General features: G+C 41.9%; 1 protein-coding gene across 1 annotated transcript in view; it reads right to left on the bottom strand.

Moving 5' to 3' along the window:
* Positions 1 to 24,750, bottom strand: part of tpd52 (tumor protein D52) — a 324,801-nt gene that overhangs the window by 5,452 nt on the left and 294,599 nt on the right. The gene's annotated exons all lie outside the window — the stretch shown is intronic.

Here is a 24,750-nt window from a genome sequence, read left to right as displayed (position 1 = left end):
AATACCACTGCATCTCTCTCCAGATCTTCTTTGCAAAGGCACATTCCACAAGAAGTTGGGAGACCATCTCATCTCCCCCGCAGCCAGTCCGAGGGCAGCGTGCGACGACGCTGAGACTTCGGGTGTGCCTGAAGGATCTGACGGGGAGGGCCATTTTCACCACCAGCCAAGCTAGGTCTTGGTGCTTGTTTGACAGTTCTGGTGATGAGGCATTCTGCCAGATGACTCTGACAGTCTGCTCAGGGAACCATCCAACATCATCCAGTCTCCTTTTCCCTAAGGGCCTCGAGGACATTACGTGCAGACCACTGCTTCATTGCCTTGTGGTCAAAGGTGTTTTTCTGAATAAATTTTTCCACGAGGGACAGGTGATACGGCACGGTCCAACTACTTGGAGCGTTCCGCGGCAATGAGGCCAGACCCATCCTTCGTAACACCGGGGACAGGTAGAACCTCAGTACGTAGTGACACTTGGTGTTTGCGTACCGGGGGTCCACGCACAGTTTGATGCAGCTGTACACAAAGGTGGCCATCAGGATGAGGGAGACGTTGGGTATGTTTCTCCTTCCCTTATCGAGAGATTTGTACATGATGTCCCTTCGGACACGGACCATCTTGGATCTCCAGATGAACTTAAAGATGGCTCTGGTGACTGCTGCGGCGTAGGGTCGGGTAATGGGCCAGACCTGCGCCGCGTACAGCAACACCGAGAGTACTTCACACCTGCTGACCAGGGCTTTGCCCGCAATGGAGAGGGAACATTGCTCCCACATGCCCAATTTCTGTCTTACCATGGCGATGCGCTACTCCCATTTTTGGTGCACGCCCCAGCCGCTCCGAACCATATCCCCAGCACCTTCAGGTAATCTGACCTGACGGTGAAGGGGACAAAGGACCGGTCGGCCCAGTTACCATAGAACATGACCTCGCTCTTGCCGCGGTTTACCTTGGCTCCCGAGGCCAGTTCAAACTGGTCGCAGGCGTTCAAGAGCCTGCATACCGACACGGGATCTGAGCAGAAGACGGTGACGTCGCCCATGTACAGGGAGGCCTTGACTTGAGCGCCTCCGCTGCCTGGGATCGTCACTCCTCTTATACCCGGATCCTTCCTGATGGACTCGGCAAAATATTCTATGCAGTACACAAACAGGGCAGAGGAGAGGGGGCAGCCCTCCCTGACTCGATTTGATCTGGAAACCTTCTGATTCTCACCCATTGATTGAGACTGCGCTACAGATGTTTGTGTAGAGCAGTTGGATCCAATTGCGAATTCCCTCCCCAAACCCCATTTTGGAGAGCACATCCATCATGTAGGTGTGCGATATTCTGTCAAAAGCCTTCTCCTGGTCAAGGCTGATGAGGCAGGTGTCCACCCTCCTGTCCTGCACGTAGGCGATCGTATCCCTGAGTAGTGCGAGGCTATCAGAGATCTTCCTGCCGGGTACAGCACAGGTCTGGTCAGAGTGGATCACCGACTCCAGAGCAGACTTGACCCGGTTGGCGATTACCTTGGCTAGAATTTTATAATCCACATTCAACAGTGAAATGGGTCACCAATTTTGAATATCTTCCCTTTCCCTCTTCTGCTTGTAGATGAGGGTGATGATGCCTTTCCTCATGGATTCTGACATGCTGCCGTCCAGAAGCATACTCTCGTACACTTCCAGCAGGTCTGGGCCCATCCAGTCCCACAGAGTTGAATACAACTCAGCCGGTAAACCGTCGCTTCCGGGAGTTTAACTCATCTCAAAGGACTTTACGGCCTTTGTCAGCTCATCCAGAGTTAGCAGTTTGTCCAGGCTTTCCCGCTCGCTGTCGTCTAAGACCTCCGTGATAGACGACAGGAAAGACTGCGAAGCCATGCTATCTGTTGGCTTCAGATCATACAGTCTGGCATAAAAGGATTGGCTGATCCTCAGGATGTCAGACTGCGATGACTTTACAGAGCCATCTTCTTCCTTCAGGCTGCTGATCACAGGTCTCTCTGTGCACCTTTTGGAAGAAGAAGAGCGAGCACGTTTCATCCTGCTCCACGAAGCGGACTCTGGAACGGAAGATAGCCTTGGAGGCCTCCAAGGTATAGAGCGAGGCTTGCTGGCTCTTCACCTCTTGAAGATCCTCCTTGACATCAACCCCCATCGACTGCAGATGGAGCAAATTCTGCATACTTTTCTGGAGTCTGGACATGGCCCCTCGTCTCTCTCACCTTCTGAACACCTTTGAGGATGAAAAACCTTTTGATGTTCCCCTTGATTGCTTCCCACCAGAGATATGGTGACTCAAAGAGGGGTTTCACGGTTCTCCAACCTTTGTAATCCCTTTTAAGTTCCTTGAGGTTCTCTGAAGTCAACAGTTTCACATTCAGCTTCCATGTCCCCCTGCCCGCCCCCTGGTTTTCCTGCAGGTGGCAGCCGGCCAGTAGGAGACAGTGGTCAGAGAAGAACACCGGCTTGACATCGGTGGACCTGACCGTGAAAGCACGGGACACAAAGAAGAAACGTATCCTGGAACAGATGGACCCGCCTGGCCGTGACCATGTATATCTATGTTGCGCTCCGTCTGCAGGGTTGCTGAAAACGTCGAGCTGCTTGGCGTCTTTTACCGTTTCCATCAGGAGTCTGGACGTAGCGTCTAGTTTGCTGTCGGCTCTGCCGGATCGTCCAGCCGCATCGATGATGCAGTTGAAGTCACCGCCCAGAATGACCGGCATGGAGGTGGCCAACAGCAGTGGGAGTTGCTGAAGGACTGCCAGCCGCTCACTCTTTGCGGCCTGGGCGGACACATTAATGAGTCTGAGAGGAGCGTTTGTTTATTTGACATCTGCAACGAGGAGGCGCCCGCCCACCACCTCCTTAACATCGTAGATGGTGAAGTTGCCTCCCCGCAGCAGAATACCCAGGCCGGAGGAACGACAATCGTTTCCTCCTGACCAGATGGATGGCCCGTGGGACCACCAGCTCGACCAGCGCCTGTAGTTGCTGAGGTGCGGAATCCCACACTCCTGCAGGAACAGTAGGTCAGCTTTCACGTTGGCCAGGTGACTGAGTGCGGCTACACACCGCAAAGTGTCTTTAATGCTTCGCACATTAATCAACGCCATTTTAAACCCCATTTTTAAAAAGTCTCAGAGTTCAGACTTTATACAGATGGTTATTCCAGCTGTTGAATGTTCCCCAGCATACCGGTGGTGCTGACAAAGTGTTGCACAATTGTAGGGCTGAGAAAACTGCCCTGCTCTGTACTGGGCCCGTGAACTCGACGGGGATCCATTTGGTCCCCGTTTGTCGGGACCAGTACCAAATGGCGCTCACCCAAGGTGAAGGGATTGAGTCCCAAAACCTCAGGTACCTTGGGAATCTGCACATTAGAGTAAGGCTTATTGCCTTGCTCTAATATGCAGATTTGCCAAAAAGTGACCCCGCCCATCGTGGGCGGGATTCTCCTTGCAACGGCTCGGGAGATTGCATTGAACCTCACGAGGCATTGCAAGCCGGGTGGATCCCGGAAGCGGGGTCTCCCGGCTTTCACTGGCCACACTGTGCCGCGGCAAGATGCTTTTCCGGCGCAGATTTAGCTAGTGCACTATAGGATCTCTGTGGAATTCTTTCAGTTACACTGCATAATAAACAATGTATTAGAAGGATCACTGACTCATTAGGACTGATGACACACTGAGTATTTTTTACAAAGCAATCTAGGGCTTCAACATTTGTTCTGAGCATCAAATAACATGATTGCCCATTTCTGCTTGGAAAATAAGAAATTATTGAGTTGGATATGTTCCTTTATTGTCTTTTTCAAAACTCTGGAGAGACAGAAGATGGTGGTGCAACATGTTTCATACTGACAGATACGTAGAGGTTATTAGCCATGCATAGAGTGCGTGTGAGACAGAGTGTGTGTGTGGACAGAGAATGTGTGTGAGAGAGAGAGAGAGAGAGAGAGAGTGTGTGTGTGAGACAGAGTGTGTGAGAGGGATAGTGTGAGAGTAGGTCTGTGACTTTTAACTTGTGGTTTTTAACTTGAACACAAGTTGCGGGGCGGCATGGTAGCACAGTGGTTTGCACTGTTGCTTCACAGCGCCAGGGTCCCAGGCTCCATTCCCACAAGTCCCGAAAGACGTACTGTTAGGTAATTTGGACATTTTGAATTCTCCTTCTGTGTACCCGAACATCGCCGGAATGTGGCGACTAGGGTCTTTTCACAGTAACTTCATTGTCTACTTGTGACACTAAATTATTATTATAAGAATAGCTATGTTGGTGCTATGTTTGGGTAGCTTTGGGGCCTTGTGGTAAACGGTAACTTTGTAGGAGTAGAAAACTGGGCATTTATTGATGGTGATACCTCAGAGTCTGGGCAGAAACTTGGGCTTTACAAGTTTGAAAGGAGGCACCTGAGACTGATTGTATCGGGATTTTTAAGATTGTAAATGGTAGGTAAACGGATAATCAGGAAAACTACTTTAAATTAAACTGTGGAAGTAGAACAAGTAGACACAGATTCAAATAAGTGAAATGCAACTTTAGGAATGATATCAAAAGCTTCTTCACTCAGTGATCTAGACTTCAAATGGATTTGCTATCAGGGTGGTAAGAGGTTTAAAAACCCTGGAATAATTTAAGAAACAACTACGTGAGGGTGTGAGGGTGGGGGGAGGGGAGGCTGGGAAGGGAAATATAAGATTGTTCTGATGGAGAAATTAAATTGCCCAAATGGCCACCTCATCTGTAAATATCAAGTGAGGTGCAGCTGGGAGGTCTCAGATCTAAGTACACAACAACATCATCTGTTTCGGAAGACTCAGCCACAGAGGTTTACAGCACTGAAAACGGAGTTAATCACATTTGTGTCTATTCTTATCCCTCATTATTGTACATGAAAGAAATAAGCAGAAACTCACTTCAAACTCTCAGACTATAATGAGTGCACCCCAGTGGTAACTGGTTCAAGTTATAAACAAGGTACATTTGAAGTTAAATTGTGTTTTGCATAAAACAGTATTTCAAGTTGTCTTTTTGAAAGTGTTTACAAAATGGATGGTGAATTTGAGTCGGCTTTCAACTAAACTTTTAAATAAAGTTATTAACTCCAATTTGTATTACAAAAAAGAAATCAAGCTGAAAGATGAAGAGACAGTGTCCCATTACATTTAAACAATGCTTACAAAATATTCATTAATCCAGCTACTAATTAATTCCTGCTGAAACCGTATATGGTTATTTTTGATACAAAGATTGCTGATTGAATTTTACTGTTTAAAAACAAAAAATAATTTTATTCAAATAGCTGTTTATTTACTATTCTACTGAGGCAGACACAGTGAATTCTGCATATTTATGCAGTTGTGATATTTATCTAAAGAAAACAGTATTTTTCTCGTAATCAATCATAAAGCAAGATTTCAATTCTTATACAACAGCACGACACTCAAGTGCTGTCGAACCCAGGTACCTGCTCTTCAACAATGGTATCGGACCTTTGTCATCCCCATTGACAATTCCTGGGAACCAAACCCATATTTGACCACCGAGGTTTTTACCAAATCACAGGATTCCCCTCTATTATGTTGCTAAATTACAGAGCTCCCAAATCCATGATCCTCACACGAATGTTGTCCCCAAAGCAACAACTGCTGCATTCCAATCACCTACCACTATCACCACCACAACCCCCCAAAACCACTGCTAAACCCTGACACCTTGCCTGTTTGGTACTAGTTAAACAAAAGGTATTTACCTACGTCTTACAATCTTACTTCGTTTGGTTTTAAAAATACTAAGGGATAAAATATTACATAAATACAAAATAATGGGATACTTAGAAAATACGTACACTCGTTGAACTGATCAAGACCACCGATTTAGTTTTCAACTCCCAAAATGTGACTAATTCTCTCAGAACAAAGTAGAATATGACTAAATCAGTGATCATAAATCAGTGGCAATGATAATTATGTGTGTTACACAGCATAGCACCCCACGTTATAAAACATTGTATGGTATTTTCTGACTCACCTCAACCATCACCACAGATCATTTAGTGTATAACTTTTTAAAAATTCATTGGCAAGTTGCTGCTGTTGCCATTGTGTGCCCGTGGTAGAGGGAGTGGGCAATTAAAGTGGTGAATAGGGTGCCAATTGAATGTTGTTGGAGTTGCACTCATCTAGGCAATCGGATGATTGCCTAGATGAATGCATTACATTTTGACTTGTGCTTTGTAGATGGTGGATAGGCTTTGGGGATTTAGGAGATGAGTCACATACTGCAGAATACCCAGCCTACAACCTGCTCTTCTAAGCACTATATTTAAATGGCTTGTCTGGTTAGGTTTTGGATCAATGGTGACTCACAGGTTCCTGGGGATTCAACAATGATAATACTGATGACGTTCACCGAGAGGTGGTTGGGTCATCTAGGGATGGTCATTGACTGGCATCTGTGTGTCACAAGTATTACTTGCCACTTATCAGTCAAAGCCTGATTGTAGTCTAAGCCTTGCTGTACGAGGGCAGGGCGGCTTCATTATCTGAGGATTGCAAATAGATTGAATACACTACAATCACCAGCAAACATCCCCACTTCTGACCTTAACAGTATAAGAAAAGTAACTGAAGAAGGAGTTGGGCCGAGGACACTGCCCTGAGGAGCACCTGCCAAGATATATACTGTTTTAGCTTTTGTTGCAATTTATACTGCATATTGCATAACTCTAAACCAAAAAGATTGGCCACTAAAAAAAATCCACTTTATCTTAGCTACTTTTATCACCAACCTATAGTTCCAATTGGTAACCAGTAGCTACATTTTGAAAATGAAGCTTTGGGCCCTGTTCATCATCCTGATGCTCCGTGATAGGATGCAACTGAAAATAAGGACTGACCATGTAAAGTGGACAAAGACATCCACTAATGCAAGACACAAATATTCAAAATTGAATGCGAGACCTGTTCTAGAATTCATATTGACACCCGGAACAGAAATATGCCTGCTCTTTCCAGAAATGCGGACTGATATATTTGGTTTCCATTACTTCCTGTTTTTGTTTTACATTTCCACCATCTGCAATTTTTAAAAAAAAAAATTTTCCCTAGCATATTGCATGACTCTCCCGTATACTATCAAACAGTAGTGGCATTCGATAGAAGATCAACAGTTTAAATCCCAGGAATGCTTGTCATTTAAATTTGCATCAATCAAGTCAGTCTGTTGAAATCAATTTTTAGCCAAATTTAGACAAAACAACAAAAAAAAGATTGTTGGCAGTTGGCTCTTATGCATTTGTCCAAAATTATAAACCCATTATACAGGAACATTGTTTTCAACTGTAGAGCAATTTGCAGATCTATCCTCTTGAATTTGATGGGCCAAATGGCCTCCTCTGTGCAGTAATGACTCAATGACTCTTGCTTATAGACAGCAGTGGTGCACTGCCAACACACAGGCTAAATATGGAGAAAATGCTTAACATTTGTTTTATTTTTTAAAAAACAGCAACTTTATCATAATAACTGAAAATAGAGGCCATCACTCCAAAACATCATTTGAAGCAAATAACATGATTAAGAGTGGGCCCAGCCCTGCACTTCTTCTGGCACCAGAAGGCCATCTCTTATATATTGGGATCAACACAATGAAACATAGATATAGTTTTGTTTCTTCCCATCAACAGGATTTATAGGGAGAGGCAAATGATAGGTTGCTGTAGGCATAGTAATCTTATCTAACCCCCCATCATTACAGTCAGGCACCAAATCCTTAATCTCCCAAACAACCAGGGCTCCCTATGTTTAAATGTTAAACAGTCGAACGCCTCCCAGCCAAACATACATGGGATTAAACTGTCGGCTACGTCTGGCTTTTGGTTCAAACTTCAAGTACTTTGCTTTTGAACAATTTCTCTGAACTCTAAACTAAATACATTGAGGCCAAGCTCTTATCTTGACTGCTCTTATGCTGCACTTTCTCATAGCACCCGCTGCATAAAAGCCGCCTGCTGTCTGATCTCTTACGATGCTTTCAGGCATCAAGCAAAGGGCAATTAGATATGTTTCCACAACCGAGAATTAGTTTGCACAATAAAGATTTTTCTTTAAAGGGAGCTTACCATCACTTCCAGAAATTCTCTAAACAGTTCCAGAGTGCACAATGGCATTGCAGTGGAAAGAAACCAGAGCAGAATATTCAGAACATATAGATCAAAATATGATTGGAAGTGAGTTGTCACTTCTAAGCATATTTGTATAATTTATTTTCTACATGCGAAAAGTTTGTTACCAGTGCAGCTGTACTCTTTATTCCATTGCCAATTTCAATACTATTTCCAGAGGATCAGCATTGTAACCATTGTCTGCAATAAAACTAGTTGAGTGACACCACGTCACAGGACAAATTTATAAGAGAGGCATAATTATACGTGCACACGTTATGTAATCCAAATTTAACATCAAGATATGTTAGCCCAAAATCTTGTTCAAACAAAAGCAGCACCTAGAACAATCAAAATGGGCACTGCAATATTTTAAATTTGGAATATGAATAGTTAAATTTATTAACCAATTTCTCATTACAGGAAATTCACTCAGGTTTATTTCCATAAGAGATTTGCAACCTGTATAAATAACAATGCAGTAATCCTTAAATGAGCTTAGTTCATAAGTTAACTTATAGCCAGTTTAATCAAGGTTTTAAGTGTAAAAATCTGGACAAAAATAGAATTGTAACAGCAACAACTAATAAGCTGAGAATATCAAATTTACCTTAATAAGCACATACATTTCATCCCTTCTGTACTACACTCATTGCCGCTTTAGCAATTCTTTGCATTTTTCATTTCAAAATATTGGCTGATGTTATTGAAAGTGAATCAGGGAGGATATAGGGAATAATAATAATAATAATAATAATAATAATAATCACTTATTGTCACAAGTAGGCTTCAATTAAGTTACCGTGAAAAGCCCCTAGTCACCACATTCCGGCGCCTGTTCTGGGAGGCCAGTACATGAATTGAACCCGCGCTGCTGGCCTTGTTCTGCATTACAAGCCAGCTATTTAGCCCACTGTGCTAAACCAGCCCCAGAAATGTGACAATAAAAAAAAGCAGACAGCGAGATAAGCACTGGGCAAATGTAAAACTGGAAAACAAGCAGAAAAAAATATGGGCAAGCTGAATTAGAGTTGAAGAAAAATCAAGAGACGGACAGAATTTAAAAAAAAAATCATGTTACAAATCAATTTCTCAATTATGATTCCAACAACATAATTTTCTTTTATAAGAACACAAAATCCTGGACAAGTTAGTTTATTAAGCAAAAATCTGTTATTTAACCAGCCTCAGCAGAAGTTCAAGTCAAGGTGGAAAGAACTTACAGCTGGGGAAAATAAAATTAAACTGGCACAATGCTTCAAGTCTTGAAACTTTATATAGTGCCAGAAACGATATATCACTGTTTAACTGGAATGGCATTGTGACATTTTTAGTGTGCACGTTCAGCACACGATTTTCCCAGAATCTATTGCATAAGGCTGTACAACTGGGGCTTGGGAAAGATTCAGAAAGAACAAGGTAATTCAGTCTTCAGCCGTGTTATGGTTGGAATGACAACGTTTTAAAACTTTCACATACGTTTATGAGCTTGTCACACTTGCCCCAGTTCTGTCTCGTCCTGTTTCTTTCCTTTAATTTCAGATAAGTGGCCATAAAGGGCACTTATAATCATCATAACTAGGATTACGGCATGGCGATTAAGAGTCAAACTAATCTCACTGCTGCCCCTCAGAATGAATTAAATTTTGCACATTCCAAGCCTCTCAGCACTGAGGACCCGAGTTTGATCCCGGCATTAAGTTACTGTCCGTGTGGAGTTTGCACAGTCTTCCCAAACTTGCTTGAGTTCTTTGAGGATGTAATCAGCAAGGTGGATTGTGGAGAACCTGTGAATGTGGTATATCTAGACTTCCAGAAGGCTTTGACAAGGTCCCACATAAAAGACTGATCCAGAAACTGAGATCGCAGGGGACTGGGGATAGAGTACCAGATTAAATTGAGGATTGGCTGGCTGACAGAAATCAGAGAGTTGGAATAAATGGGTCCTTCTCTGGCTGGCAAACTATAACTAGTGGGGTGTCACAGGGGTCAGTCCTCAGGTTTTAACTGTTCACAATCTATATAAATGATCTGCAAGCAAGGACAGAGTGTAACATAGCAACATTTGTAGATGACACTAAAAGAGCTGGGAAAGGAAGCAGTGAAGAGGAGATAAAGAATTTACAGATGGATATAGATAGTTTAGGAGAATTAGCCACAATTTGGCAGATGGAGTTTAATGTGGATAAGTGCGAGGTTATTCATTTTGGCCGAAAAAATAGAAAGGCAAATTATCTAAATGGAAAGCAGCTTCAAAATGTGTCTGCGCAGAGGGATCTGGGTGTCTTTGTTCATGAATTCCAGAAAGTCTGTATGTAGGTACAGCATGTAATTAAAAAGACAATGGAATGTGAGCATTTACTACAAAAGGACTGGAATATAAAAGTAGAGAATTTGCAATTGTATAGGTTGTTGAGACTACATTTGGAGTATTGTGTCCAGTTTTGGTCTCCTTATTTGAGGAAGGCTGTGATGGCATTGGAGGCAGTTCAGAGGAGGTTCACCAGATTGATTCCGAGTGATGAAAGGTTTGACGTATGAGGAGAGATTAAACAGTTTGGGCTTATACTCGCTGGAGTTAGAAGGATGTGAGAGGACCTGATTGAGGTAAAGAAAATACTAAAAGGGATTGATAAAGTAAACGTAGACCAAATATTCCCCCTTGTGGGGCAATTTAGAATCAGAGGTCACAGATATAGGTTGAGAGACGGTTGATTTAGAATGAGAAGAGGAAAAACTACTTTCGCAGAGGGTGGTGAATTTGTGGAACTCACTGCCCCATAGTGCAGTGGAGTCTTTGAATCATTAAATGGTTTCAAGAAGGAGATAGGTATATTTCTGATTTTAAAAAACGGGTTAAAGGAATATGGGGAACAGGTGGGGAGGCAAATCTGAGACCAGAAAGAGATCAGCCAAGATCTGATTGAATGGCAGAGCAGGCTCGAAGGGCTGAATTGCCTAATTCCGAGGCTCCTCTGAGGTTCTTGAGTGTTGTTGGAGCTGCACTCATCCAGGCAAGTGCAGAATATTCTATTGAACTTCTGACTTTGCCATATAGAAGATGGACAGACTTTAAGTAGGTAAGTTATGCATGACAGAACTCCCAGCCGCAAGCTAGCTCTGAGGGACACATATGGCTAGTCCAGTTCAGTTCCTGGTCAATGGTAACTCCCAGGATGTTGACCGTGGGAGATTCAGCATTGATAATTACATTGAATGTCAAGGGGAGATGGTTAGATTCTCTCTTGTTGGAGATGGTCATTGCCTAGCATTTGTGTCACACAAATATTATTTGCCACTGATCAGCCTAAGCCTGAATGCTATCCAGGCCTTGCTGCATTTGGACACAGACTGCTTCAGTATCTGAGGAGTCGTGAATTGTATTGAACATTGCAAGCATCCCCATTTCTAATCTTGTGACGAAGGGAAGGTCACTGATTAAAAAGCTGAAGATAGTTGGGCCTAGGACACTACCCTGAGAAACTCCTGTAGTGATGTTCTGGAACTAAGATGATTGACCTCCAACACCCACACCATTTCCCTTTGTGCCTGGTATGAATCCAAACAGCAGAGTGTTTTCCCATTGATTTCAATTGTGCTATCAATTTTTGGTGCCAGACTTGGTCAAATGTTGTCTTGATGCCAAGGGCAGAGAGACTTTCACACATCGCCCATAATTTTATAACATAAAAGCTGATCTCCTGAACCATCAATTCTGTACCAGTGCCTTTCTCAAAGAAGCCCTTAGTCTAATTCCATTCTCCTACCTGTTGCACATAATCTTTGATCTCCCTAAATAAACAAGCCATGATGTGCTCACTATAAAATAAAATATCTGCTGGCAACTGCACCACTCAGGCATAATGTAAAGGGTTTAAATGATTCCTAAAGACTCTTGTCTTGATACCTAGTTTGGGCAATCTTCCTCCATTATGTCCAACTTCACTAGAAACTGGCTGGTTGGGAGCACAGTTGGAAATAACACGGATTGTTCATTGTCAGTTCTCTATTGTCTGACAATCAAATGCACCAATATGCAAATGTTACAACAGCCAGACTGCAAAAAGATTTTTCATTAAAAATATGGTACTAATTCAGTGAGGAAGGAACAACCTTTGTGACTGTCGGCTCAATAGATAATGATCAAATAACTGAATCAAATGTAGCCATGGATTCCTCATATTGCATGTTCTAATGCTAAAGGGCTCTTCCATAAAACACCATTTCTGATTACCTCATTGTACCCCGACAAATGTTTGGGCCATTTGTGTTGCAGAGTTTGCTGCAGATGGGTAATGGTAGGGGTGTATTACTGGACTAAAATGATTAGCTGAATAGGGAATATTTGGGACAGGAATGTGTTAGAGAACACAATTGAGAGTTAAAATATTTACCACAATGCAAATATTACCAATCTAGTAATATCTCCATCCCATTAGCTGGTGTTGCCACCTGCATTTGGGTTTTGTGGATTGTAGCTCAATTAAGTAACAAACTCTGCTGTATTGCAGTATTTTATCCTTAATGATTCAGAAGCCAATTTAAGTTTTCCCAGAGTATAGGATTACTGGTGCACAATGTCCAGGTGATAATTTATTTAAGTATAAATTACTACGTCTACAAACTTTTCAAAACATTACTTTCGATAACTAGTGAAATTCTATCCACCTCTACAACAGAAAGAAAGAAAGCATATTTGTTTGGTTTGAAAGATCTCAGGAATGCATGATAAAATATACAAGAACAAAGAAATGCAATTTCAGATGCTCAGATGTGCCTGTTAGACCTTTACCCCAGGTTAGGCTTTGCTACAAAGCATGCAACAAGTTGACAAGTCGTAGTAAAAAGCGAAGAATTCATATTTGCTTCATATATGAATTAGTAAGTTAAATACATAGTAAATTTAAATAAAAAGGAGCAGTTCCCCAATAGATAAATGCCACTCATGCTGTGGTACAAACCCATGCAAGACCTATATATGATTGGAGCTATTACTGAATATTGAAGAGACTGGCTGGAGAGGAGGAGAAATGGAGTCCAAAACATACCCAGGGGTTTTCACTCATGGTTACAATCCAGTTACCCTGGTGAGAAACATAACTGTGTGGGTGTTAGACGTTTTAGTTGCTGTGAAATGAAGAGTCTAAAGTTCTTGTTCCTTTTCACCAAACACCATTTATTTCACTTCCACGGCCTCTGCACAAAACTCTTAACAACACACCACCTGACAGAGGCCACCTGAAGCCCCTTTACATATCAGTGTCAATTAATGGATACTTAACATAAATGAGACAACCAATTGCAATGTCTCTTAACCCATTACTTAACAGTGGGTACTAAACACTAAATGAGTGTTTATGCCACCTCCAAAAACCTGTGACTCACCATGCCGCTTACTTTGGAACAGCAAAACTGGGGTCTGTTTGAATTTCAAATGGCCCAGCTGAGTTCAGGTTTCCCACCCGTTTGATTCATGCCCTGTCCCCTTCCCCATATTGGCAAAAATTAGATGTACCAGAAATGGGAGTGGGACTTCTGCATTTGGGTCATACCCACCAATTTTAAAGGTCTCGGGAGTTGGGACTATTGCATGAAAGTCTGCCCATAATGCTATAGTCTCACATAATTACACTTAGTAAAACAGGAAACTGTTGAATATAAAGTAAGCTAGATATTATGCCACTAAATCATTCTCATATTTCACAAAGATGTTGCCACATATTTAAGTAGCTGGAATCTAGTTGAAAATAATCTCAAAACGTGATTCTGCTAAAATTGCATCACTTGAATGTCCAACAAACTTTGAGTAAGTTCACATTTTAAACATAAGAATCTATACAACACAATAACTGACTTACATAACTGCCTCAACTGTTCTAAACCACGAAAAAGGGAATATGGCTCAATATCAGATCCAGCTCTATTTATTAACATTTCCAACTTCTTTGCCCAATTTGTACTTGAACAGAATATATAGTGAAGATCACTGGAGAGATTTATATCTCCACTTCAGCGCAACCATAATTCAATTATGAATTCAGAACATTTATGGGGTTTAAATCATATTCTTGAAACCTATTGGCAAACATTTATAAAAAAAAAAAGCAGTAAAAAGCAAATCAAAACCATTTATGTTCCTTTAGACAATGGCTGGAATTCTCTGGCTGTTGGGATTTTCTATACCCATTGGCAGCGCAGTCCCACCCACGGGTTTCCCAGCAGCATAAGGTGGCTTCAATGGGAAACCTCATTGACAAGTGGCAGGAAGAGAGAATCCCAGCGCCAGCAAACGGCGCACCTCTGAGAAACATGCGGCTGGGGAAATGGAGAATCCAGCTCAATAGGTTTCTTGAAACCTAAAGAAAGATATTTTAGAGAATATTAAAACCACAATTAAAGCACAGTGGTTAGCACTGCTGCCTCAAGGCACTGAGGACCCGGGTTCGATCCTGGCCCCAGGCCAGTGTCCGTATGGAGTTTGCACATTCTGCCCGTGTCTGTGTGGGTCTCACCCCCTCAACCCAAAGATGCGCAGGGTAGGTGGATTGGCCACGCTAAATTGCGCCTTAACTGGAAAAAAAATGAATTGGGTGCTTTGAATTTGTATTAAAAAAAACACAATTAAATATATGGTGGCTTTGGATTGAAGTATATGCAATGAAAAAACACGTGGAGTGGGTAACGTGCGACTGATTAGCTATAGCCCATTTTGTGCCCCAACCAAAGTTGACTTTCACCAACAGTGTGTTCCAGAATGGCCTAAACTTTTACTTGTCTTTGTTATGAGACTACTGTGGCATAAGAGTACGTTACTCATTTTTTTTCTCATTATCTACTTTCAAACAAATGAAAAAGATTTTCTCCGAGAAAATAAATGGCGCAGCACTGCAGGCTTTTAGGATCATAATTTATGACATCTATGATAAATGTATTGTAACAATCAACATCAAGGACTGCTAACAAAAATAGTGTATACGTTTCTGACACCGCCTTCCAGAAATGGCCTGCCTGAGATATGGTATTTTGAAAATTAACATAAGTGTATTCATATTTTCAGAATTTACTTTATGCATCACACAATGGTTTTCAAAGTCCACGTAAATATTAACACAGACCAGGGAGTCCTCTCTCCCATCTCCCAAAGCAGTCAGCCACCCAAAGAAAACAGTGATACTGCAGAACATGTTTCAATTTACCAGTAGTAGTGAACAAACTATAATTTAAAAAAATAGAAATCTGCTGACGTTGGGAACTTGCTAGGACACTCTTACCCTTAACATCCTGGGGTTCCAATCTAAGGTCTTGCCCAAGATTCCTCATATACCAAATGCAACCAGTAGAACCCAATAGGCTTTGCTCACACTAATATCGTGGGTGTGTTTAAAAGGCAGATTTTAAAATATGACAACAAAGCGGTAAAAGAAAACCCCACATCTCATTAATTTCTACATGACTATTAACCATAATACTAATGCTACAGTAATTAACACTGCCATGGAATTTTTATTATTACAAAATGCCATCGCCTATTCATAAAGTATACCTATGCTGAAGGAATACCCCCCGCCCCCACCCAACAAGCAGCAGTTGGAATACATACTGAAATAAGAAGAAAGGTAATTGAAAGATATTTTCAAAATTATCAGTTCACGCAATTTTAAATTCAAATTTCCTCTGGCAATTAGTAGGGTTGACAAATACAATTTTGGGAACTTTTCTCGGACATGTTTCTTGTAGCAGTCAGATCATGTAAGTAACTAGTAAGCCGAACCCAACTACTCTTGCTAGCTAGAGCTGATACAGGAAAAATTAGATGTCAGCAAGACTAGAAATTACTCTAAATTCATCCTTTATTTTTTGAAACAATAAGGACTGAAGCATCCTTACTGAAATGTTTTTTAGTGCAAGTACAATTGTTAGAATTATATATAAAACATTTGGAAGGCTCATGGTCACATAATACGATCTGAAATGTTTGGAGTATCTGGGTGCAAGAAATTTAATACTGTATAGTCATGCCTGACAATGCATGAAGGCTAGTTTTATTTCAAATATTTTGACCTTAAAAAAATCTTACCCTCTTTAAGGGAATTGTTAACCATCTTGGTCAAAGTAACCATCTCTAATCTACATATTGTAAGGCCCTTCATGGGAACTTCCTGCCTATACCTTAAAAGATGTACAAGTTCATCACCTGTGGCAGTGCAGAAACAGAAATGGGGGAGGGAAGGAGCTTTATTTCTTTAGATACCAAAGCATTCTGTCCCACTGAGACTCAAACACAAAAAACAGCAGTTTCATTAAGTGCAAACAAATATCACTGAAGTTTGAGCCACAGGATGATGGAGATTAAGCAGCAAAAAGGCCAGTCTTAAATGAAAATAAATAACTGCTAAAAATGAAAAGATGTGGGCTCATTACTATATTTTGCTTCTTCATTGAAGTAACTCACAAGGTCTAAATAGCTTAAAAGTTCAGCTTAATGTCACACAACTGATGCACAGTCTAGGAGTTATGCATCCCACTTTCAGGCTTTGAAGTAATCCTTTTCTTCTCTGTTCTAAACCCTACGACAGCCTGGCAACCAACATGAAGAGACCGGTGATGGATAAAGCTTCCCAAATAGGTTGTGTTAGTTGCAATTGTCAGGGGCTAATTTTAATGCAGTTCAGCTATTTTTATCCTTCTTTTAAAACTAAAAGATATCTGTTCAAAAGAAAGCTATTCAGCTATAGTGGAAAGAGGCAGTAGATGAAAAAATTGAGCATGATTAAAAATTTGTTCTTGTGGTTTCAGTACCATTTATAAAATGATACAAGTTGCTCTGGCACGGACTGATTTATGAGCAAAAATAAAATAAGTCTTTTTCAATGTCTTCCTACTTGGACGTCCTCTTTTTAAAGCTTTGCTTCCTCTGTTATAGTTAAATTCTTTTACAGTTTTTTTAGTATTAAACGGTCATACATTTTCTCTTGCTGTCTGCATCTCTGTGCAACCCAACTCTTTATCTCAACCTCTCTCTATCTTTAAATCTTTTCTTCCTTCTCTCTATTCTCTTCCTATAGTTGAACAATGGCTGCACTTTAAATGTACTTTGTTGGCTGCAAGACATTTTAGCTTGAGCTGAAGTTGTGGAAAGCAATATATAAATGTACGTCCTGATTTATGCATGCCTTCCTTGCTGCAGGTCGCTGATGTGTCATTTTCTTTCATTAAAGGCCAGTGCATTAGCAAGATGACAACTATTATTAATACCCTTTTCTAGTACAGCATTGAAACTTGCTCATCAGGAATTTGGAAAAGGTGAGCCTGCAGTGGTAAACAGCAAGAGAAAAGAGTGGAGAAGAGAGCTAGCTAATCTACAGTAAGGCTGGAGGGTAAAAACAAAGCTTGAAACTGAGGGGGTGGAGGCAATAGGCACTAGGCTGGGTAAGAAAGAATGGGGAACTCCAATTGCTGTAGGCCCTAGAATTTGTTTTGGAAGAATACAATCACCAAAAACAACGAAACAGAAATGGCACCACAAGGATGATTACCGGAATGGAGAGGGAAATGTAAGATAAGAAAGCATTGGATAGTTTCCTGGGGTGAAGCAATGGGTTTGAGGTGCAGGTGCTCTAGATGGCAGTGGTAGATGGTGAATGCATTGGGAAATTGTCTTGCCGAGTGTGCAAGTACCAAGAAATGCTTGCAGGGAGTGGGGGCAATCACAAGGAGCTACAGAGTGTCACTGGCATATGCATAATCATGGGGAGGGTTGGTGCACTGGGGAATAGGAAGAAAAGTGTGAGTATCCAAGGATTAACCTAGGGAAACCTGTATTATTTCAAATTGATATTTACTGTGTATGGGTTTGAGATACTTGAGATAAACATTAATCTCTAAAAAAAACTCAGAAGGATCCAGGCCGAAATCTACAGATAGATTCGGAAACCTCGGATTTTTCTGCAAGGTGGTGGGGTTGGGTTCTCCTTTTCCGACTATTCCACTAACTGCCTAGGATCTCGTTAGCATTTTGGCGAGCGAACTAGAGAAACACCAACATAGTTTGGCGGTAGATCTTTAAAAATCGATTGAAGGGGCCTTGGCCCCATTCGTGTGGCCATAGACCGTCGAGGCTCATGGAGCCAATTAAAGTCTACGAAGCGGCATTAGCAGATCACAATGATCATCGGATCACCTCACGAGAGGCCGATCTTACTTCGGTGGTCGGATGTAATAAGTCATTGAAGGCCATAATAATGACCTGGAAAATAGATCCAGGAAGCAGAAAATTGTATTCTGCGAATGCCGCAGGGGTGGAGGACCGCACCCCATCTGAATATTTTTGGGCATTTTTGCAAAATGGTGGGTGAGGATGTGTTGAATCTCTTCCCCCCCCCCCCCCCCCCCCCCCCCCACAAACGGAATTAGACCGGGCCCACCACTCTCTGCAACCAAAGTCTCGATCTGGAGCTCTGCACCGTGCAGTTATCGTACAATTTCAGAGCTTAAAGGAAAAGGAACAGCTCCTTCACTGGGCTAGAGAGCATCGCAATGTCAAATGTGAAGGCCACTCTATCAGGTTGTACCAAGACCTGAGTGCAGACTCGGCAAAACAAAGAGCTGCCTTCAACAGAGTGAAAGCCACCTTGTGTAGAAATGGAATCAGATTTGGAATGGTCTACCCAGCTTGCCTTCGGGCTGTTGGGGAAAAGGAACACGTTTTACATGTCCTGGAAGATACAGACTCCTTTGTTCGAAGGCTTGAAAGCACTGTTTAATCTATCTTCAATCTATTTTAAGCCCTGTGGACAGGTCCTTAATATTTTACTTTTTTTCACGTTCGGGGTTTGAGTGTTCTCACAATACCTTTGATTAAATTTAAGGATTTTCTGCTTATCTTTGCTGTCAATTTGTTGTTCTCTTCCTCTTTTCATCGTCGTTGTTCGGTGTGACAATTGAACGCTAATGCGGCATTGTAATCTCGAAACGGTTTTACTTTCCAGTCGGGAGTCTTCCTGCTAACAGAGGGGTCAGTTACCAGAGGCGGAGATAGAGTGTTTTCTGTAGCTCTTCACAATAGTCTGTGAGAATGAATTTAGAGCGTATAGTTAGTTGTGTTTTGTTAATAGCAGGTTTTGGGATAGGGGATTGTTTTTTACTGTTTCAATATGGCATTGTTGAGGTGGGGGGGGGGTATTTGTGTTAGTTTTCAGATGGTGCCTGTGGGTTATCCTTTGTCGAGTCATCTGACTTGACTCGGTGGCCGACTTGGGTCTTTACTTTACCTTTTCAGTGTACCTTGTTTGGTATTTCTCTTTGGGAATGGTTGATTCCCGATTAAGGAGTGGTGGAAGACCTCCAATTTGTTTGGTTACCTGTAATGATCAGGTAGTAAAATGGTCGAGGGCATTTGCCCATCTTTAGAGCCTAAACTCCGATGTTGTCTTCTTGCAGGAAACCCCATTCTGTGTCAAGCACCAGACCAGGTTACATAAGGGTTGGGTCAGGCAGGTTTTTCACTCCAGTTTTAATGGCAGGGTCAGGGGCATGGCAATTTTAATTAATGACAGAGTTCAATTCTCCTTCTTTCAGATAATAGCTGACCTCAATGGTCGTTATATTATTATTTGTGGCTCCCTGGTGAACACTCCGGTAGTAATGGTTAAAGTTTATGCCCTTCACTGTGATGACATGATTTTTATCAATTCTCTTTTAAAATCTCTCCCAAACGTTGACTCACACCAGCTGATTTTCGACAGCGACCTGAACAGTGTTTTGGACCCTAAATTGGGATTGTTCCAAACCTAAATCTCTTGTCCCAGTCAGGGTGGCCAGGGCTTTGGCTCTTTTAAGCACAGATGGGGGACGGTGAGGGCGATCCCTGGCACGTTTTGCACCCGAACAATAAGGATTTTTTTCCCCACATGCCCATCATGCGCATTCCCGCATTTACTTTTAAAATTTTTGGTAGGGCTCTCCTCCCTTCGGTGGTTGTGGCTGAGTACTCAGTGATTGTTATTTCCAATCACATATCACATTTTGTTGATCCACTGTTAAGAGTCTGGTCCTACCCAACGCCCACCCTAGAGACCAAACACTACCTCTGCTGTCAGACAATAAATGTCTATCGAAGATTATATTAAAATAAACAAGTCAGACTCAAACTCTTTTTCGACGCTTTAGGAGGCTCTTAAGGTCGTCATTAGGGGGGAAATTATTTTTTATGGGGCATACATGCTGAAGATGGTGAAGTTGGAGCAGCAGAGGCTGGTGGACTCGATCCCAGAGGTGGACCATCAGTACTCGCTTGATCCGACTCCATAGCTACTGGTGAACGTGATAAAATTACAGACCCAATTTGAGCTGGTGTGCACTGGCAATCCTGTGCGTCAGTAACAATGCTCCAGGGGTATGTTTTATGAGCATGAGGAGGAGGCCAGTCGTCTTCTGGCTCATCAACTCAAACAGCAATCAGCCTCACGTGAGATCCCTAGGATATGCAATAAGGGTGGGAATCTTGTTTCCGACTCTCACCAGGTCAACGCAGGGGGCTTAGTTGTAGTGTTCAGTTTTTAGTTTGTATTTTTTATTAGGGATTTTTTGGTAACTTTTTGACTTTGCAGCTTTACATCTTCATTGGTTGATTGTTTATCTTTTTATTATATAAAACTTTAAATATATATACTTTTAAAAAAGAAATGCAATTGTTTCTGGAATAAAAAAAGAAATCAATTTAGTGGATCTAACAATCCATCCGTGGTTTACTAGGGACCATATTGTATTAAAAGAAGAGTTTTAAATGTTGCAAAGCATAGTAATAAGTCTGAATAAAGTTAATAAAAAAGGGGAAAATAATACATGACAGCAAGCTAGCCAGCAAGAGATATAAAAACAGAATGAAGAGTTTTCATATTTACATAAAAAAAGATTAGAGTAACTGAAGTAAATGTGGTCCTTTGGAGGCAGAGCCAGGTGAAAATAATGGAGGAATCAGAAGATAGACCAGGTTTTGAAAGAATACTTTGGGTGAGATCTTCCAGCTCTTCAGGCTGGAGGACCTTCGGGTCTGGTCAACGGCAACCCCCCCCCCACCGTGGTTTCTCGGTGGTGTGGGGTGGATTCAATGGGAAATCCCATTGTCAACAATACACTTAAGAAAATCTCAGTGATCAAAAAAAAATCAACAAGGATTTAATAATAATCTTTATTATTGTCACAAGTAGGCTTTCATTAATACTACAATGAAGTTACTGTGAAAATCCCCTAGTCACCACATTCAGACGCCTGTTCGGGTACACTGAGGGAGAATTCAGAATGTCCAAATTGCCTAACAGCACGTCTTTCGGGACTCGGGGAGGAAACCGGAGAAAACGCACGCAAACACGTGGAGAGCATGCAGACCCCGCACAGACAGTGACCCAAGCCGGGAATCGAACATGGAACCCTGGAGCTGTGAAGCAACAGTGTTAACCACTGCGCTAGCGTGCCGCCTAATGAAAGGGAAATTCAAGTTTATTGGAGTTTCTTTGAGGGTCTCACTGGTAGGGCTGATAAAGAGGAACCTGGGAATTCAAAAGGTAGCACACAAAAGGTTAAAATGCAAGATTTGGGCCCGTAACTTCCTGCATGATTCTCAACTTAAGTCGCTGGTGTGGCATTTAGGCATGTGCGCTGGAAGCATGCGGCGTTTCAACTCCCGGCTGTTTTTTCTGACTGCTTAATGTCCTGCGCTGCCCTGGAGCCCTGAATGAAAAATCCAGCTACAGCGCTAACTTGGGCCACTTACCCGGACTTTTAATGAGATTTTACACATTTTATTTACACGGAACCGTTTTGATCTAGCAAAGGCAGGAAACATCAGGAGTTTTTTCTTGGAAGGTTAACGATTTATATTATTAGTGTTTAGCGTTTATAAATATGTTTAAAATGCAAATAAAATTAAAGCATGAGATATATGCCAGGGGCTGGTTTAGCACACTGGGCTAAATCGCTGGCTTTTAAAGCAGACCAAGGCAGGCCAGCAGCACGGTTCAATTCCCGTAACAGCCTCCCCGAATGTGGCGACCAGGGGCTTTTCACAGTAACTTCATTTGAAGCGTACTTGTGACAATAAGCGATTTTCATTTTTCATTCATTTCATATTTTTTTAAACTTTGGTTTGTCCTAATGCTGCTAATTCCATTTAAAGGGTACTTTATTGTATAAAATGAGTTGGAAGTCACAGAAGGTGAAAGAATGATGTTTGTAAATATTGGTTTGTCATGAGGATGTTAATTCCATTAATGGAGCTATAATGGATAGAATGTGGTGATCACTCACTAACGGGTATGATTGTCCACCTAAGATACTCTGTGTTACTGGTCATAGATTCAGTGGGTTCTTGTGTGGCTAATGAGCCTGATCCTAGAGCTTCAATCACTCACTTGGCAGGTTTCCAAAAGGTGGCATCGGTCCTTGGATGCTAAGTCACAGGTATTCCTTTCTCAGGCTCCTTTTCTGGGCCTCCTCTTGTCATAGGGTGTTCTCGAAGGATTGTGATCCTTCAATCAAGAGGTTTTTAAAAATTAATTTACAGAATGTGGGCCTCGCTGGTTAGGCCAGCATTTATTGCCCATCCCTAACTGCCCTTCAGAAGGTGGTGGTGAGTTGCCTTCTTGAACCGGTTTAGTCCTTGAGGTGTAGGTACACCCACTGTGCTGTTGGGGAGGGAGTACCAAGATGTTGCCCCAGCGACAGTGAAGAAGCGGCGATATATTTCCAAGTCAGGGTGGTGAGTGACTTGGAGGGGAACTTCCAGGTGGTGGGATTCTCAGATGCCAGAGGCAGTGGTAGAGGTGGATACAATTTTTTCCTTTAAAAAAGTTAGACAGTCACATGGGCAGGGGGGGTATAGAGGGATATGGGCCAAATGCGGGCAAGTGGGACTAGCTTAGTGATAGAAACTGGGCAGCATGGACAAGCTGGACCGAAGGGCCTATTTCCATGCTGTAAACATCTATGACTCTCTGATCCCGTCCTAGATGGTAGTGGTCGTGGGTTTGGAAAGTGCTATCTAAGGAACCTTGATGAATTACTGCAGTGCATCTTGTAGATGGTACACACAGCTGCCACTGTTGATCGGTGGTGGAGGGTTTGAACGTTCCGCCAAGTAGGTCTTCTGAGCAAAGGTCTTCCAGGCATTGATATCTACGTTCCATTTCCTGAGATAAGCCTACAAGGCATCTTTGTAAGAGATTCCTTTGTCCTCCTTGTTCGGGATGCCTCCTCGAACTCGGTGAAGAAAATTTGCTTTAGCAGTCAGGACTCTGACACCCTAAGCATATGGGCAGCGATACTGGTGCTATTGACTCCTTCAATGACACTAATGTTAGCACGCCTGATTCAGAGCTAAAGCACACTTGGATTTTGCAATGTATTTTAAGCTGAGTTTTTTTATGAGTCTCCCTGATGTAATGTTCATCCTTACACGCCTGTGATTACTTCAAATGTATTAACAAAGTTTAATTCCTTAGTTGATATAGGCTAGCCTCCTATTAGCTAATGTGAACTATCTGTCTCACAGGTATTGCAGCAAATCAATCACCCACCCCTCAGAGTGTACTGCCAACAGACATCCCAAAATGAAGTCAGAGGAGATGTGTGCCAGGACACTGCACTTCAGCAGCTGCTGCTTTAGGACTTTGAGCCTGTCAATTAACAATTGGCAAAACCCTCCCCATCCTCCTCTCTTCCCTCCCACCCTCTTCCCTCCCTCCCCTTTACAAATTGATAGAACCGTTTAAGTGAGAAAATATATTGTATTACAAGAAATTTATAAAATGTGAAGTAGTTTTATATCATTGTTCAGCTGATAAAGTTAAACGTTAAGTTAAATGTTAACTGGTTTCAAGATTTTGTTTTTATAAAATTATTTTTGTTGTTATGGGCCAGGGTTTAGAGAACTCCAAAGTGTATCATGGAGTTCACCTGAACCCAACTTTTAATAGATTGTGGTATGGGGAGCACACGGTGTGGTACAGCAGAAATGGAAAAGTATTTTTAAAGCAAAACAATGTTTATTCTTTGAACTCAAGTTAACCTTTTTAAAACATACAGTGAACATCTTAGCAACCATTAATTCAAATACAACCCCCAAAGACTACAACACTAAGTAAACCTTTAAGCTTTCCTTTTAAGATCCAGAAGACTTAAGAAACCCCTTTAACAGAAGCACATTAGGTTTACATTCACTACTGAGAACATTTATAATTCTGAATTCACCAAATGATCAAGAGATAGTCTTTTGATGGCAGAGAGAACAGCAGTACACCTGCTCTGTCTGGCTTCTGCTCCAACACTGAAAATGAAACTAAAACACACCCTACAGCAAAACAGCCTAAAACGAAGGTAAAAAGCTGACAAACAGCCCAGCTCCATCCACACTCTGACATCATTGATAAACACCCATTTCTTAAAGGTACATTTCTTAAAGACCCATTTCTTACAGGTACTCTCACATGACATTGTTAATAAATGTTTTACATTAAACTGTACAAGCTTCTACAGATGTACATCCTGAACATCCCTGGACACTAAGGGACAACTTAACACGGCCAGCCCACCTACCCTGCACAT

Source organism: Scyliorhinus torazame, chromosome 11 (assembly GCF_047496885.1).
Source record: "Scyliorhinus torazame isolate Kashiwa2021f chromosome 11, sScyTor2.1, whole genome shotgun sequence".
Lineage (NCBI taxonomy): Eukaryota > Metazoa > Chordata > Chondrichthyes > Carcharhiniformes > Scyliorhinidae > Scyliorhinus > Scyliorhinus torazame.
Note: the sequence above shows the minus strand (reverse complement) of the source record. Positions and strands in the feature narration are given on the sequence as shown.